Source organism: Sinocyclocheilus anshuiensis, unplaced genomic scaffold (genome assembly GCF_001515605.1).
Source record: "Sinocyclocheilus anshuiensis isolate Anshui unplaced genomic scaffold, SAMN03320099.WGS_v1.1 scaffold3423, whole genome shotgun sequence".
NCBI classification, from domain to species: Eukaryota; Metazoa; Chordata; class Actinopteri; order Cypriniformes; family Cyprinidae; genus Sinocyclocheilus; species Sinocyclocheilus anshuiensis.
In genome coordinates, this window is record NW_015548183.1 from 124,896 (window position 1) to 143,177 (window position 18,282).

The following is an 18,282-nucleotide window of genomic DNA, read 5'->3' on the forward strand; positions in this document are numbered from 1 at the left end:
ATAAAAAGTTCATATTATTGTGAGTAGTTTTTTGGGTCTGTCTGTCTGTGAATTTTGTATTTTCATAATAAAATAAAGGTCACTGTGTAGTTTGTTAAATTATTAGCCAGGCTGCACGGTAGCTTGTTGCTGTAGTCAGTTGGTCTCCCTTGATTCTGAATAATTGCACACACACCTGAGACCAAGATCCCATGAGATGCAACGCTGTCAGCATCAAACCTGCAAGCAGGGATGTAGAATTAAAATAAAATAATACCTTATGGTAATGAAATGAAACTTTTTTTTCCCTTCTTGCTTTCACTCTTTCTTGTCTCTCTGTCCCATGTCTAGTTCTCCTCCTGCACTGTCATCTTGTTTTCACTAATTAAGATATAATCAAGGCTGGCAAGAATTACACCAAAGCATGTGAGTACTTTTTGTTTGAGTCTTTTATGCATGTTTTCTCAAATGCACTTGTGAGTCCTGAATAATTAGACAGATAGTTGCTTTCGGTTATGTAGAGGTTAGTGTATGCTTTATGTATGCCATTTGATTATCAGCTGTTGTTCCGTTTTAACCCATGTTGTGTTCCAGTCATTTTGACCCAGAGAGGATTTTCTTATTAATGAAAATGCTAGTTAATGTTTTCGCATTGGACTAAAACTTACTGACTTTGCTCATGCGGGGTATAAAAAAATTATAATTTCCCCAAAAAGTGATACATTTTGTGGTCTGTCAATCTGTGGTGTTTTCGGTCAAAAATGACTAGCCTACAAAAAATTGCTTATAAATTTCTTCTGATGCTATATTATTACCAAATATTGGATTCAGTCAAGATTATAAAAAGATTGAATCCAATATATGGTAAAAATATAGCATAAGACATAAGAAAATTTAAAAAGGCTGTTTTTTGACTGTGAACACCAAATTAGGTAAAGGATTTTCTGCATAGCATAAGGGCTAAAGATATGTACTCAACTTGGCTGCTTTTTCAAGGAAAAAAATGTAGATTGAAGAGGTTTACTATTTGTTATTGCCCAGAGAATCAGCCAGAAAAAGAAAACAAGAACAAGTTTAAAGTTTAAATTCCATTTTCATATAGTTGTGACAACAGTGTTGTTTTTGAAAAGTATTTAATATGGTCAAATGCAGAAAGTAAGTAAATCATTAGTAGCCTGGGAAATGAGCCTTGGTAAGTTATGCTACAGTACATGAAATAAATAACCCCAGAGTACTGAATTTGAAGTCATCAGGTTTGATAATAAAGATGCTGTTCTTTGCACTTGTTAAATAGCCCTTTTCAAAATCAAGCAGAAACTCTTTACAACTCAATTGTGATTTTCTAATTATCTCAATATTTGTGCAAGCTGGACTTGCAGAGAATACAAAAACAAGACTTACAATATTTTAATTATACGTTTGTATTGAAGTCAGGCTTAATACACAAGCTGAAGTGTGAGAGGTGGTTAGTTGGCGTACCTCTCTGGATAAATGTCCTCTAAACTGACTGGATGTGTTTTGGCTTGGAATATGAACTGACTTGATGTGTTTTGGCTTGGTCATATGAATGAAATAGGGTGGGTGGTCATTGGGTGAGATGTAGCCAGGACCTTTAAACATCTGGATGGCTGTCGTTTTCTTTCTCTCTTTGATCTCTCTCTCATTCCTGCAGATGAAAACATCATCCTTCTTTGCCCAAAGAAGGTCAGAATTGGAACCTGCTTGGTCAATCATTTAAGATGTTACTATAGGAAAGACTGTGGCAGGGAATACATGTTGATGAAACTCATTTGTTCAGGTAAGCCAAATGTCCAATTTCCAGTATTCTCTAAATGTACAATGTATTCAAAGAGTGGAGATGTTTTCTGTCATCCTTTACTGTCTCTTCCAGTCCATGATTTGTATCTCACTCATTGCTGGTGGGTTGTGAATTTCAAGCACACCTTGGAGTTATAGAGCACAATTTTACACAAATTTGTAGAACAGAGGTTTCACACTCTTGTAATGTTGATACCAGTTTTATCCTGAGGAATAAACAAACAAACCAAACTGTAGGCCGCTAGTTGGGGGTCGAGACAGAAACCATGGCAACGTGGCTCCAAGTTGTGATTCAACCAGTGGCGGCTCATCGGGGGAGGCAGGGGAGGCACAGCCTCCCCATAATTTTGAGGTGAAAATGGGAGGAGGACGATTTAATGTTAATAAAATTCACAATTCATTTCAGTTCATGTCTCAGAATGTGTATTTTTTGTTTGTAATTTCACAGTTGTAATATCATAACGTGAAAGTGCCGCTTTTCTATCGCGTGGATTCAACTGGGCTATCCTGACACTGAGTTGATTAAGCAGTGTTGTTTTAAAGGGAACCCTTTTTCTTCTTACTTTGCCTGGCAGTTTAAATGAGCTCAGAGTTACAGCACAACAAACTATAAAACATGTAAACTACCACTCAGAGTGTCAGAAATGTCATCTAAGGATGAGAATTTAAATGTTTTCATACTTATATTTGACTGAGAGCGATGCATCTCCTCGCTGAATCACTGTACATGAACACAGGTTGTCAGCCATCAGGGCTCATTCTCTACCCTGTGGAAAAAAATCCAATAAGAAATTAGTTTTGCTAGTCCATTCAGTATGAGAAAAATGGTTTCTGAATGTTAATACATGCCCAAGGGACTGCAGTTACTTCTTTTCCTTGCAAATTTTTAATCAGAATCTCATCTTTTGTTATTGCTGTAATTATTATACGAGACCAGTATTGTGAAACCTGAGGCAATACTTGTGATTATGTTACTGTTCTTTCACTGACATATAATCTTGTTCGCTAAATGGCCACCATCCTCTTTTAAACACCTTTGTAAGGGACAGGCAGCCCCCTCAGCCATAGCGCATTTAGGACTGACCTTTGGCTATAGTAACTTGAGCGCGAAACTCCATGTATGCTTGCCTTGAAGAGAGTGAAATGTCTACTTTCAAATGAACCAAATTAGGGATGCACGATATATCGGCCACCATATCGGTATCGGCCGATAAATGCTCATTTTTTTCTGTTATCGGTAAAAACGTACACCGTTCAAACTAGGCTGCTTATGTTGAAGTGTTTGGGATGTGGGTTTTAATGATGAGACCTTTTTTGTAATCAGGCTCTCAAAAAGTATATAAAAATGTGGATATAGATTTATCAGCCAACATATCGGTTATCGGCTTTCAAAAATAAAGAATTATCGGTTATCGGTATCGGCCAACATTTTTATATCGGTGCATCCCTAAACCAAATCAAATGGGAAAACAAATATTCTTGGATTATGTAATCTGTATGAAACATGCATACAGGCGCATCACTACTGTGGAGATGACGAGTTACGTCGACTTCATCTCTTAAACCGAAAACAAAAAAAGCAGTAGTTTATCAATAAATTATTAAAATGTTAATGCAGCCTCCTTACTGTTTTTCCCGGACACATTCATGATCATTACTTCTGCCGGTGTGCTATAGCAAGCTTCATGCATGCGCTTGAGCGCTTTATGTAGTATGATAAAACAGCGCTGCTTTACCCCACATACTCACGACCGGAACTATATATATTGTTTCTATAGATATAATCAACACATTTAAATTAATAAAATTAATTTAAATGAATATTATTTCTCCATCATTTTTAATTTGATTATCATTTACATTGATTGGGATGCTAGTTTTCCCTGACTAAAGCCATTAAATACATAGTCTTGTACCTTTGTCATTTTGTTCGATTTTCAGATACATTTTTCCATCAAATAAGAGTTTGTAATGTGATTCATCTCATAGCTGGTTGGCTAGGTGCATGGCTTAATGCTTTCACAAAGATTTTTTTAAAGCCTTATGGAAAAAGTGGGCAGACACTAATGCACTCTGTTGACTTTGAAAATGGTGTTTCTTTGGAAATGGTTGCATCTTGTTGTGTTTGTTAAGAATTATGAACAGGAATAGGTAAGGAATGATGCTCTGTGACATACAGAATACATAGAATGTCCTGCATGAATTTATTAACATGAAAATTTTTCATCATTAATATTGTCAGACTCTTTCAGAATGAATTATCACGAGGTAGTGGTGTGTGGTACCATATTGAAATGTACTGTATGTATGTGCCCTGCTGTATTCCCCAAATATTAAAATCTCATGTACAATGAGGTAGCAGGACTCTGTGTCCTTAAAAATGCCCTCACATAGAGTAGCGCTCTCTAGTCACTCCCCTCAATTCACTCTGATACATGATACATTGCTAATCTATCCAACACATTAAATGTCACGGTAGCCCTGTGGTCCCTGCAGCCAGCTTTTACCTTAGACTCCCAGCCTGCGCAGCGGAAGAAAATAACAAGAAATAAATACTGATAAAAGGCTACATCGTTTTGGCTGTCAAGGACCAAAGGACAAAGGAGCACTATAAAAGATCATAAAAGTGGCCCATACAACTTGTGCATTATATTCCAAGTCTTCTGAAGTCAAACAAAAGCTTTGTATGAACAGATCAAATGCAGGGTGGTGTTCATTAAAAAGATTCATCATCAAATCTTATGGACCACTTTTTTTTACAGTGTGTCTTTTTATTTTATTTTATTTTGTATTTGTATTTGTATTTATTTATTTATTTTTCTTTTTGTAGCATGACAACCACAGTTCTCATTCACCTACTCTTTCGTTTAAAAGTTTGGGGTTGGTAAGATTTTTTTATGTTTTTGAAAGAAGGCTCAGATGCTCACCAACACTTCAAAAATACAGTAAAACAGTAATATTGTAAAATATTATTACAATTTCAAATAACTCTTCTATTTTAATATATTTAAAAAATGTAATTTATTTCCTGTGATGGCAAAGCTGCATTTTCAGCAGTCATAACCCCAGTCTTCAGTGTCACAGGATCCTTCATAAATCATTCTAATATGCTGATTTGGTGCTCAAGAAATGTTTATTATTATTATTATTATCAATGTTATTGCTATCAATGTATTATCAATTTATTTATTTGAAATAGAAATCTTTTATAACATTATAAATGTCTTTACTGTCGCATCAATGTAATCAGTGCTTGAAGTGGAAAAAAATAAGTGCCGGTACTCAGTGGCGTAGCGCAAATCCGAGGGGGCGGGGGTTGGGATTTACGTTGCAATATTGGAATTATTTTCTGTTTTAAACCATGAAGGCGAGCAAATGGATATCATACAAGCAACGTGCAAACTTTGCACAAGACTTATGCTGGTGAATGTCTTTCACCAGAAAGTGAAAGTAAAAACTGAGAGCGCTTTCTGCATCTGGCGCCGCATTAACTCGGCGCCAGATAAATAAATAATTATTCTCTCAGAGACGACAAGAGACGAATCTGCTTCATATGCTGATAATGGTATAACTGTTTAAATTTTTTCCCTTAATGTTTCTTTTGTGGCCCAAACATAGTGAGACATATATTTAGTGTTAAACAGGTTTTTGAAAGTCTGCGCTAGAAATAAAGCTGCTCTTAATTTTCATTGATGACTGCAAGTATCAACATTTTGAATTATAGGCCTATAATTCATTGTAGGATATAATAGACCTGTTTTAAAAGACCTTATTAAAAACATTTCCAATGAGGAGTAAGCTAATCCTCACAGCGCGTCAGTTATGCGGTGATGCGCAATGAAATTATTGCGGAGCAAATTAATTGTATTTTTATTTTAATAATAAAAGTAACGTAATAATAATAGCCCTAATAATAATAAGAATTTAACAGGACTACATTAAATGGAAATGCCAAATACTCTTAATATTGACAATATTTAATGCTTTTGACAATATCTCTGGCTATCGCCGATACATGATCATGTCTTTCAATGCACCCCATTGTCTTATCGCGGGGCCCCCCATCATGCGGGGCCCCCCCGCAGTGCGTACCCTGCGTGCCCGTCCGCTACGCCCCTGCTGGTACCCCCCCCCCCAAAAAAAAAAAAACTAATAAAAGAAAAGAAAGAAAGAACTTTTTTTTAGAGCATTTTTAATATAAATAAGCACCAGTTAAGCTGCGATACCAAACAGGACCACAGGGAGACGCCAAAAGACCACTAAACCTGCTGCCTTAACCTGACTGTACATGCTACTATACGGATCCATTCAGAATCACTAAACCACTGACCAGCGCATAATCTAAAACACCTTTCAGCCAGCATTCATTATAAAACACTCATGCTTTTAAGCCAAATACATGCTGAAAATAATAATTTACTGCCATCTAGATGCGAGTCACTATTCTCTCCGCCATCTCTGATGAAATCATCCGTGTACTTATTACTAATGCATTCCCTTACTGGAATCTTGAACTTTCCAGTTTACCAGTTTCAAATGACCTCCTGGGTAGTGTGCTTTATAGTGTCATTTCTAATCACCCAGACACTGACGCTTTGACTCAGTACCGGCAACATGTCAGAAGTGCCGGTACGTATGAAAAAGTGCCAGTACGCTAAAGAGTTCAAATATAGAAGTGCCGGTACTGCGTACCGGTGCATACCCGCCCACTTCAAGCACTGAATGTAAGACATACTTGCTGAAAAAGAAGTATTAATTTATTTTTCATAAAAGAAAAAGTCCTACTGACACCAAATTTAATATTTTAATATATTTATACATTTAAATTATATTTTTTTTTTTTCATTTTATATTTTTAAATGTATATATGTGACCCTGGACCACAAAACCAGTCTTAAATCGCTAGGCTATATTTGTAGCAATAGCCAAAAATACATTGTATGGGTCAAAATTATTAATTTTTCTTTTATGCCAAAAATCATTAGGATATTAAGACCACAGATAGGATTCGTGACAACATCAATGGAAAGCTTATTTATTAAGCTATCAGATGATGTATAAATCTCAATTTCGAAAAATGGACCCTTATGACTGGTTTTGTGGTCCAGGGTCACATACTTTCTAGGTTTGGAAGAGCATAACAGTTTAATTTCCCACTATCCCTTTTAAATTGTGTTGTGTGTTTGAAGAAGCTGACTTTGTGCATTTCAATCAGAAAGCATTCCAGGTCCATATTTTATACATACTGTATATTACCTGGTTCATATTTCATATTACTTTGACCAATTATAGAGTTAGTATTGATCAGTAGGTTGCCTGCTGCACTGCCATTTCCTCTCTTCCTGATGTGACCTTCCATCAGGCACTGTCTCAGCTGGTTAGATCTTTGTGTTGCCAGGTTGGTGACGCTGGCTCTAGCCCACTGGGGATGCCCCTGCTGTGCGTGTGGAATAGCACACCCATCATACCTCTCCCTGCATCATTGGCACAGACAACATCCACCATTATTGCTACTACAGCCCACTCATAAACACTCGCCCTCCCACAGTCATCCCAGAGGGAGGCTAAAAGAAGCGGCAGAGAAGACGAGGAGAAAGCAAAATTCAAAGTAGTGGAAAATGTTGCCTTTGTTGTTGTCAGTCCCTTAGATTCATGCATGGTTGCTTCTCTTCCTGTCATATGTCGTACGCTGGCTAAATGCTCTGTCTTCAAACTTATTGTCCTCTGTTATTGACATTCATGGCTACTTTCAAGTTCATGCAAATCCCAGCTGTAGAAAGGCTTTGTTTTGTTTGTTTCAAGTGCATTAGCGTTTTAATTCCGGAGCGAGGAAGAAGGCCTCTCCTTCTGCTGCTCTCATAAACGCTTCCAATTAGATGAGCAACGTTTCTCTGAGAAACCCTCTGAGTTTTGAGTTATCAGGATGAGCTTCGTTACAGCCCTCCCTGAGGAAGAGTACCCACGCTGACATACATCCTTGAGTTGGCCGTGCTTTTGCTCAGCTGTCAATTCCAGTGGTCCACATTAAAACAGTGTTAGTCTATCACAGCTCTCCCCTCTACTGATAATAATAATGTACAGTCAAAGTTAACGCACTTGTGATCCTTGAGACATCTGATATAGCCAAAGTGCATTTAACTCAATATTTTCATAGCATAAGCTATGAATTATATTCCTGTTAAAAATGTTATCTTGCTCTGTCTGAAATATATATTTTCTCTGTGGCGACTGTTATTCCTACAGAATTTGAAACATTAGACAAATAGCACTTGGCATGGAAAATGAGACTGGCACTGTTCTAAATACTCATGTGGTCTGCTCATATTTTAGTGCACATCAATTTTATTACAAAGAAACTATATCCTCCAGCATCAGCCATCAGGCAAAATCGAGCCATTTTCTGCATGAATTTTAAAAAATTGATGCAAGATTGCATCCTTATGCGGGCATGACTAATAATTTCTCTCTTGGAAAGAAGCAACCTTGCAAGAGCTCTGAATCTATATGCATATGAGCTTTATACGAGAGAGAGAGGAGAAGTGGGAGTTTGCATGATGGTAATGCTTATGAGTTTTTTTACCATTGCTGCTGGATCCCTAGATTGTTATTGCTGTGAAATTCTTCTACTGCTTTGGGACTAATTCACTTATTATTTCATAAAGCAGTTCACAAAGTTGGCATAGATCTGCACCAAGTTTGCAAACGCACCAGTATAAGAGATTTTGACCAATAATTATTTTCATGTTTATAATTTTTCAAAAAATCTAGAATTTGTAAGGTCTGCGCACATGGCCCAAGGAAGGTATCCAGTGGCGGATGAAGGTCACTTCGGTCTTCGGTTCGGTCTTTTCGGTTCGGTTCGGAGTTATTCAATTTAGGTTTAACTCAATCTGACTCCATTTTATCATCTATTCTGACTCCATTTTAGTATGACCTCGAATGTAGGTTGAAAGGCAAATTGGTTGTTTGTCGGTCTCTAATTATTCTGACATTTGATTATTCTAGTTAACTCTTTACTTATATTTTACTCGTTGATTAGGACTCTATGTCATTTAGGATGCCTCACAGCGGCCGCTACGCGTGGGCTCCACGATCACAAACTCGCCAGTCTGACCCTTAGCCAGAGGTTTTGTGGCTAATACTATTTAATATACTTTAAATAGTAGGTCTGTTTAGCCCCCTACAGTTACCCATGTAATACTCAAACATTAATCAGCGGTTCTTCTAGACCATTTCTTTTATCCTTACAAATTTAACATGATTCAAGTGGAATTAAGCATTAAAAACATTATTAGATATAGTAGAAAATATGTAACGGTATGAAAATTTCTTATCACGGTTAATAGTGACCAAAATTATCACGGTTATCAGTATTATCATGGTATTGTTAAAATGTGCTGGAGATGTTAAAAAAAGTGCCGACCACTTCCTTTAGGTATTACATGGAGCGAAGATGACAACAAAATGCCATTGAATCGTTTCCGACGACAGTCAGAACCTTCAGAGGTACATTCATATAATTAATTAATTCATATATTCATTTGTATAATTCCCTTAGCACTCTTTTAAAACCTCCCAGCTTTTCCGCCCTGTTTTCACTCAAAACGAAACTACTCTGCGTGCTGTGTGCACGTGAGACTGTTACTTAAAACTGTGCTTTATGCTGGACAGTATTTATTTATCGCGAGTTGTTCAAATCGCGGTAATCTAATACGGTTTTAATGATAATTAAAAGATGAAACGGTAATACTAACCGTGGGGAATTTTATCATGATTTATCGTCAAACCGGTAATCGTTACATCCCTAAGAAAATTGCAATGCCCCACACAAGACATGCAGACAAATTATTTATAGTGGCCATGAATTAATTATTTTCTATGTTTTAGTAAATCGTGGCCACGTTGTACTAAAACAATGTGAAAGAAAATCAATTAGTACGTAGTGGCCACAACTTACTAAAATGAGAGACTGAATTCTTAATTTCTGCCCACAATGTATGTATCTAGTCCTAAATGTCATATGCTGGGCTCTCTAGAAATATTTGAAAAAAGCAATTATATTATATTATTCTGGTTTCAATATTGGACTAATCAGACTAAATAGAGATGATGTAAAAATCTGCTTTAGTCTGATATTGGTAGTCATAATATACTGTACATCCCTAAGTTAAATGTGCTTTTTATAATTGTTCATGTAATTTTAAATATCAGAGATTGTCATATACATTTAATGGACTGTACAAAAAGGGGCAAAAATAAAGCAAGATGCCTCATTTTTAGTTGAGTAGCATCTCAGTAACAGCTGTAGTTCCAGCAATCTAGCATTACTCAAGAGCAGCACAATGAATCCATCCTGCAGCGCTTTCAATCTGTGCCTGGCAGTCTGTGTTATTATCCTAATGTGAGAATCTTTGTCCGTGTTTTCTAGGTGATCTCTATTTGGGTTTGAACAGGAAGATGGGTGGATTCTTGTTGATTGAGTGAGACATGCAGAAGTGGTTCATGGGTACCGCTTAAACCAGATTAAGCCACGGGGCCAGTGCCTCATCCCATGGGCTCAGCCTGCCAGCCATAACAGCGAGAGTGGGATCAAAGCTGCCAAATCCTGTGGAAATGGGTCCTGCTATTAATCCCCCCTTAGCTTAAGTTGCTTGGGATATAAGGTATCCAAAGCACCCAGGTTTATCGCCACTATGCCCTTTAATCTGGGTTAAATGACATGGGAATGATGTCTTTGAATGGTTGCCCTTCCATGACAGAAAACTGTTTTAGAGATGAGAATCCAGGAAACCACTTTTTTCTTTTTTCTTTTTTTTGAATGACAACCCCTGTGAGTCATTCACCCCTATTTGAAACACAAATTTTCAGCTTCAGTTGAGAAGTTCAGGATTTTTTTTAGGCTCTCTGGTAACTGTATCTTATTGGAAGCGCCTTTGTTTTGTAGATTTAGGGTTAGGGTTAGGGTAAGGGGATAGAAAATACAGTTTGTACAGTAGAAAAAAACATTACGCCTATGGAATATCCCCTGAATACACATTGACTCATAGGGACTGACTAAATTGAGGTCCCCATGGGGAAACAAGCTTATAAATCATACAGAATGAGTTTTTTTTTTTTGAGAATCTAAAAACACAGAAAGTTTTGTGTAAGGGGTAGGTTTAGGTGTAGGCTTGGTGTAGGACGATAGAATATACGGTTTGTACAGTATAAAAACTATGAAGGATAGTAAACCAGACTGATTCCTCTAAATATGTAATGCAAAATTGCACAAAGTGTTTGTGTAAAAAATTTCATCTTTTTAGAGTTTGGGTGTTTGGGCAGATAATTATTAAAAAATAAATAAATAAAATTATATAATAATAATAATAATTATTATTATAAATTATTATTATTTTATAAATTTTTTGCAAGCAACATAAATATTAACATATTAGGAAATATTATTATATTATTATTGTATTATATTGTACCATCACTTGTGAAAGAAATACACATTTTACTCTGTAGTTTGGCATACAACCAGGTATTTCATTCATGCAGAATATTTACATACCTCATACAGTATACATTCTGCTTACAGCAGAGTCATATGGAAGTATGCTATTATAAACATAGCAAAAACAAGAGATTTTATACTACTGTTTGCCAGTACTGCTGTTGGGCAGTGGGTCTTGTTGGATGTTTAGAATAGGAGCCCTATGGTGTAGTGCAGTACTGTTCTTTGCGTCTTCTGATGTTTTGAGAGGTTGTGGTTTTACAAACATCTCGCAGATTCATTATAAGTTTCAGTAGCCGTAAACATGAAAGCAGATAGTTGCACTCTCACTTAAAGCCTTCTTGGAAAAGACAGTCGAGCAGGGAGATTTTGAAAATGACTTGCTGTGCTCTCTCTCTATTTACCAAATCCGTCTGACAGCTCCCTTGACAATATAGCAGACTGAGGCAGCTGTCTTTGCCTCATACACACTGGCTATGCTAAAAACACTAAATTATATTCATACTGCAGTGCAATAGCTGGAGGAAACTACAGCAGTCTCTATTTTAGATAAAGTAATACGTTTCTCCTCTATCAAATGATTGAATTATTATGTTGTTCTTCATGTATATGCAGCTATTAAAGGTGATGCAATTATGAATGTTAAATTAATTTAAATGTTTAATGTCTGTTGGTTTGTTTGACCAATGTTAGACAGGATGAGGGGTGTTCGGGAAACCATTTCTGTTTGGTGATGCTAGTGCTGCCGAAAGTACTCACTTCACTTTAAAGATTAGACCATAACATTTTGCACATGAGGCTTACTGTGCCCCTATTATGCCATTTTGAATATTGCCTTTCATGCAGTGTGTAGCTGTATGTGAATGTAAACGATATGCAAAGTTGTAAAGCCGAAAGTGCATGATAAATGAAGTTATTGTCTCCCAAAAGAAAGAATCGATTTTGAACAGCCTAGACGAGTCGTCAGTAATTGGAATCCCACTTCTGTGATGGCTACACGTCACAGGGTTATACATCTGCATAATTCCCGCCTATGTTCTAAGTTGGCTGGCTGCGAACAGCTTGACCCGCCCTCAAACACTGTAGCCTGTTTGTGTCGAGAAGACGCTGTGAAAGTAAATTCATTTTATTTTCACTTCCGAAAGATGAAGCTGCAAAGAGTCAGTGGTTAAAATTCTTTTTTTTTTCCCACTGGACCACAGCAGTACAACCCCAATCTTTTTTTGTGTTTCCTTCATTTTATTAAAGACTCTCTTAAAGATGCTCTTACCGAAAGGAGGGATTTAGAGAGACTAAATCTTAGAACTGCTTTGAACTAATCATTTGCGAATCGTTGGAAAATGAGGTATTAAATGCATATTTTGAGAAAACAAAAGCATTTTTTGACCATGCATGCATGTAAACCTTTTGTAGGAGACTCCCAAAACAATATTAGGAACCTTAAAAATGGCATAATAGGGGCACTTTAAAAACCAAAGCCAAATGTGTGGCTTAAAGACAGCAAATATGTGATACTGTTTATGGCAGGATATGGTTCATTTTTTGCCATTGTTGTCACTCCCTTTATTTTACCTACATTTAAAATGCATCTCTCCAGCGGATATATTATAACCTCATTCTGTCCTGCTTTTCAGAGTTTGCTGTTAACCAAGGGAACTTCCATACCAACAGTTGTAAAAATCTGCAGCGTTTCCCCCAATGACTAGATGTTTTGTCACAGAAAGGGAGGCCGGGGTTAGCTGGAACAGTTTTCTCTTTTTTTTTTTCTTTTCTTTTTTTTTTTTTGCTGTTGAATATCTCTTGTGGAACAGATATTAAGGTAACCCAACTAGATGCAAATTAAGCTTAAATTTACCTAAAATTATCTTGTGCAATTGTGCCAACTGGCTGCTGAAATGTTTACTAATGTCAAAGGGATCCATCACCCAAAAATGTAAAATTCTGTCATTATTTACTCACCCACATGTTATTCCAAACCTGCATGACTTTCTTTCTTTCTTTCTTTCTTTCTTTCTTTCTTTCGGAGTAGTCAGTATATAATAGCTATTCCTATGATTTGCCTTCTCACTGCACTGTTGAGCTTGGTTGTCTGGCTAAATAATGAGATTGTGATTTATGAATATAGAGCATCACAGGCAGAATTATAATCTGTGTCTCCCCTATGGGCTTTATTAATAGGTGAGCCAGACTGAGAGAAGGCTTTAGCCTCAGTACGATTCGGTATGACCTAGATATGCAGAATTTCTCTGACCCACATCCAATTCACTACAGGCTCTACTGTGTACTGTACAGCAGGCTCTTTCTCCTCCATTATACCAGAAATAAATGGCTCTGAATCTCCATTAGAAAAACTCACTGTAGCATGTTGCATTCTTTTCCCCCCTTTGGACTAGATGTGCAAACCAAAAGCAATGCTTTAGACTGGTCTTTGATAGTATGGAGGAATTCAATATCATGCGTAGGATAGATGGGATGACTGTAATATTAGGTGTAATGATGCTTATGAACACAGAAAATGGGATATAATTGGTAGTCATGTTGTCATTGGTGTACATACTGTAACCACTTTGTTCCTGGTGTCACTTGCAGTTTCATGTATATTTTATGTAACAACAGAGTTACATTTTTCATTAGTGGAAATAAATTGTACTATTTTTAATTAAAAAATGTTTTAAAAAATACAATATTTTTCACAAAAATACAACCTAAACGTTAAAACCCGAAAGCTAAAGTTGAGAAGCTAAATCAAAATGTATTATGTATTATTCAAAATATATTAAATGTGTTTTGTTTAAAAAAAAAATATTTCACAATTTTACTGTTTCACTGTGTTTTTTATGATCAAATAAATACAGACTTGGTGAGCATAAGAGACTTCTTACAAAAATATTAATGATAAAAACCTTACCGATCCCAAACATAAAGGGTTAGTTCACCCCAAAATGAAAATTCTGTCATTAATTACTCACCCTCATGTCGTTCCAAACCCGTACTTTTGTGAAGCTACGAGAATACATTTTGAGCGCAAAGAAAACAAAAATAACCATTTATTTAACAATTCTTCTCCCCCGAGTTACGTCTTCCGCCATTTTGTCGAGTACCCAAGAGCGTAATCGACGCAATCAGCGTTGTTTACGTTCGGGGGAGAAAGCGCACGCATGAACGTAATCTACGTAATCAACATTGTTTACGCTTAGGGGAACGCTTGCGTATGTGTTGTGATACTCTAAAATGGTGGAAGACGTAACTCGGGGGAGAAGAATTGTTGAATAAATTGTTATTTTTGTTTTCTTTGCGCTCAAAAAGTATTCTCGTAGCTTCGCAAAACTGAAGTTGAGCCAGTGATGTCACATGGACTGTTTTACCGATGTCTTTAATACATTTCTGACATTTCTGGAACATTGGTGTTGCGTTGCTGTCTATGCAGGGTCTGAGAGCTCTCAGATTTCATCAAAAATATCTTAATTTGTGTTCCGAAAATGAATGAAGGTCTTACGGGTTTGGAACGACATGAAGGTGAGTAATTAATGACAGAATTTTCATTTTTGGGGTGAACTATCCCTTTAACAACGGTAGAATGTATACAAATATCAACACACACACGCATGTTGTTCTTATGCTTGTTGTTCAACCTTAGTAAACTGAGAGCTATTATGTGGATTATTAATTTTATTTTTTGTAATTGAACTTGTTTTTCATTTTAGGATTTTTCACACTTTAAATCATTAAAACTGGGTCATTCTCCATCCCAGGTAACAGGAATCCTGGGTTGTTTTGTTTCCCACCTCACACTGCTCATAATTTACATGGGGTTTACAACTAATGCTTGGGTATTCATAAACTCACATTTCAAACTGTACATTCCTAAACCTGGGTTAATATTTTTATTTGCGTATTTGCAGTGTCAGTGTCATTGATTCGATGAACACAGCACTCGATTTGTTTACATGAAGGCTCTAGCACTGCGCATCCTTGTATTATATATTGCCAACTGTGTTATCAAATGTTTTCTGAATGGGCTTTTTGGTCTCTTCTTCACTCCAATTCCACTTCCATTTCCGTCACCATTTGACATTTTCCCCCTCAAATGCTAAAATTGTTCATACAACGTGCTGCGTTTCCAGAACTGTCCAAAGCACATGAATATGAGCTACGTGACAATGTAACATTTTAACACCACATCATTTCATACTGTTACAAGTTTGATTCTGCAAAACCGGGTGATAAGCAGTGCTAACCCCACTTCTAAGTTGCAAGTGTGAAATGTACATTACCTTTACCCTGTCATGATTACGTTCTGTTTCGTGGACTTTTAGTTTTCCTGCATTTGTTCACGTTTCCTTTGTTCCCGCTTCTCATTTATTATCATAGTTGCACACACGTTTCTAGTTGTGTTTTTAACTGCACTGTGTATGTTGTCCTAAGTTTGTTCAGTCCTTTGTCTGGTGTTGTTTGTTTTTCTCCTGTGTTTTATTGTCTTTTGATTTTGTTGAATTAATGTAATAGTCCTGCAATTAGATCCACTTCGCCTCTCCTTGTCTTCGAGCTTGACCTGCCATGACATACCTAGGGTTAAAAGCGTGGTTTAGAATGACGATAACCTGGGGTTAAGTGCGGTGTGAAAAGGCCCATTGTTACATGTTAACTCAACTCTGGTATTGGAACTCCTTGTATTTAACATCATTTCTTGAAGTCTGCTTTTAAAGTTTGACAGATATATGACCAAAACACCTAGAGATGTTAACAGTTAGACACAAGTGTTGCAGCTATTCCCCAATCTCCCCCTACTTATTTTTACCCTGATGCATTCATGCATTGTGTCAGTGTGACTCATGTTTTGCAGTATTGTATGTGTGTGTATTCGCTGCCCCTCTGCTTCTTGCTCTCCGGTCAGCAGCTGTTGTCCAGTCTGAGTCAGATGGTGCTGGGTACACTACAGACTGACCTTGAGCTGATGAAGCCCACGGTTCTGTTCGGTCGATTTAGGGTGGTTCGAGTGAGCCCAGCGTGCTGACAGACAGACTGGCCAGTAACAAACCTCATCAAACAGGGCCCGACAGTGACAAAGTGTTCCCAGAGACCGCCTTCAGCACAGGCTGCGGACGCAAGCAAACATCATTGCCACAAGGGGTGTGCGATATATATCGTCTGCGATAATATCGTAATTGTTGTTTTAACGATGTGCAATTTGACATTATCGAGTTTTTGTCAATATCGCACACCCCTAATCCATTATCCCCCATCCGTCACAGAGCAAACAGCCAGCATCTGTTACAGGCCCGCAGGATCACCGCTGACTCTTCTGCTTAGCCACGCACACACACACACACTCACATTAAAGGCCCTGCAGGGGAAATATTATGAATGCATTAGGCCAGCTGTGCTAGAACAGCTCATCCAAACCCTTGTGTGGGTGTGCACACAGTTTAGAGGAAATACAGCAGTGTTATGAACATAGATCAAAAGATTATGAAACATTAATGTTGGTTATATGAGGTTTTGCCAGGTGTTGTTGAATATTAATTATATGCGTGTTAGGATGCAAATACCATGTACAAATACTATAATCACAACATCACATTGCATTTTAAATAATATGATTCCAACATGTCCTCCAACTTATACGACCGTATGATTGTTTGTCACTTCCCTGAAATATGACCCATAGGAGCGTTAACTAAATTGGCACCCCTACTGGAAACAGGCCATGCCACAGAAATGTTCGTAATAATATATTGTGCCATATTTTATATTATTTAGTGTTCGTGTAGCTTGAGTGGTAGAGCATTGTGCTGTAGTAACGCAACAATCATGGGTTCGATCCAAATGAGCACATATACCGATAACTATATACCTTGAATGCACTGTAAATTGCTCTCCAAAGTGTCTGCCAAATGCATAAAGGTTAATTTTACCAATATGAAATGGGAAAAATGGATGTGTAAGGGACCGTGTAAATAGTCCACACATTGCATTTAAAGGAAGACCCATTTTGATTAGTAACGACAGTAATACATCATTTCATGACGGCACACGCAATACGACACTGCCATTATTTTTTACTCTGGCTAGAGGGTGCTTAAATTAAAACGTAACTAAGTTGAAATAAGCTGCTTGCACATATAACCTAACATATCCACATCATGTCCGTTAAGCTTAAAGGGATAGTTTACCCAAAATTAATATTCTGCCATCATTTACTCAACATCATATCATTGCAGACGTCCCAAAGGCCTCTGAAGAGTTGGGGCTAGAGGTTCGACTTCTTCTGGGGAAATAACAAACTATGAGTAGTGAGATTTATTCAGATATATAGAGAGCAAAAAGACATTAATATGCACAAGAGACTATAGCTGTCACGATCTGCTACGGTGCGGGAACACGGAGCAAGGAACGAGGAGACCAAGAGTACAGAAACCAAGGAATTTATTCATCTTCACGGGGAATCACACGTAGCACGGCTTGCCACATTAGCGTCCTTCGGGCTTGCCACATTAGCGTCCTTCGGGCTTGCCACATTAGCGTCCTTCGGGCTTGCCACATTAGCGTCCTTCGGGCTTGCCACATTAACTGCCGGCTGACTGGACTCGGGAACGGCCGGCTTTCTTGACTCGGGAACTGCCGGCGTTCTTGACTCGGGAACTGCCGGCGGAGGGGTTCCGGATCGGAATTGGAGACTCTCCAGACACCGGATGACTGTCTCCTTCCAGTCGAGGTCGGTGGTGTCTGGGAGCTCCGTGGGATGATGGAATGTCATTCCGATCCGGAACAGCGTTGCGAGGGTTTTCCCTTCGAGGGAGCTGGTGAGGGCAAGCGGCACGAACGCCCTTGCAAAGACGATGGGGTCTTGGCTTGCCTGAGCCAACGCGATAAACATTAATTGTTCCTCCATTTGGGGATGTGGAGGAACTCACGGGAAAAACAACAAAGCAAAAACTTTCAAAAAACGGAAATCAAAACGGGGAGAGGGGGTGCCGCTTACTTTTTGG

The 18,282-nt window shown here is 37.7% G+C and overlaps 1 protein-coding gene across 1 annotated transcript in view; it reads left to right on the forward strand.

The window, feature by feature from the left end:
* Window positions 1-18,282, forward strand: part of LOC107704827 (protein BEAN1-like) — a 62,696-nt gene that overhangs the window by 825 nt on the left and 43,589 nt on the right. The window contains exons 2-3 of the mRNA XM_016507853.1: window positions 331-405; window positions 1,652-1,777. The gene's annotated coding sequence lies outside the window, so the exon portion shown is untranslated. The remainder of the gene's footprint in view (window positions 1-330; window positions 406-1,651; window positions 1,778-18,282) is intronic.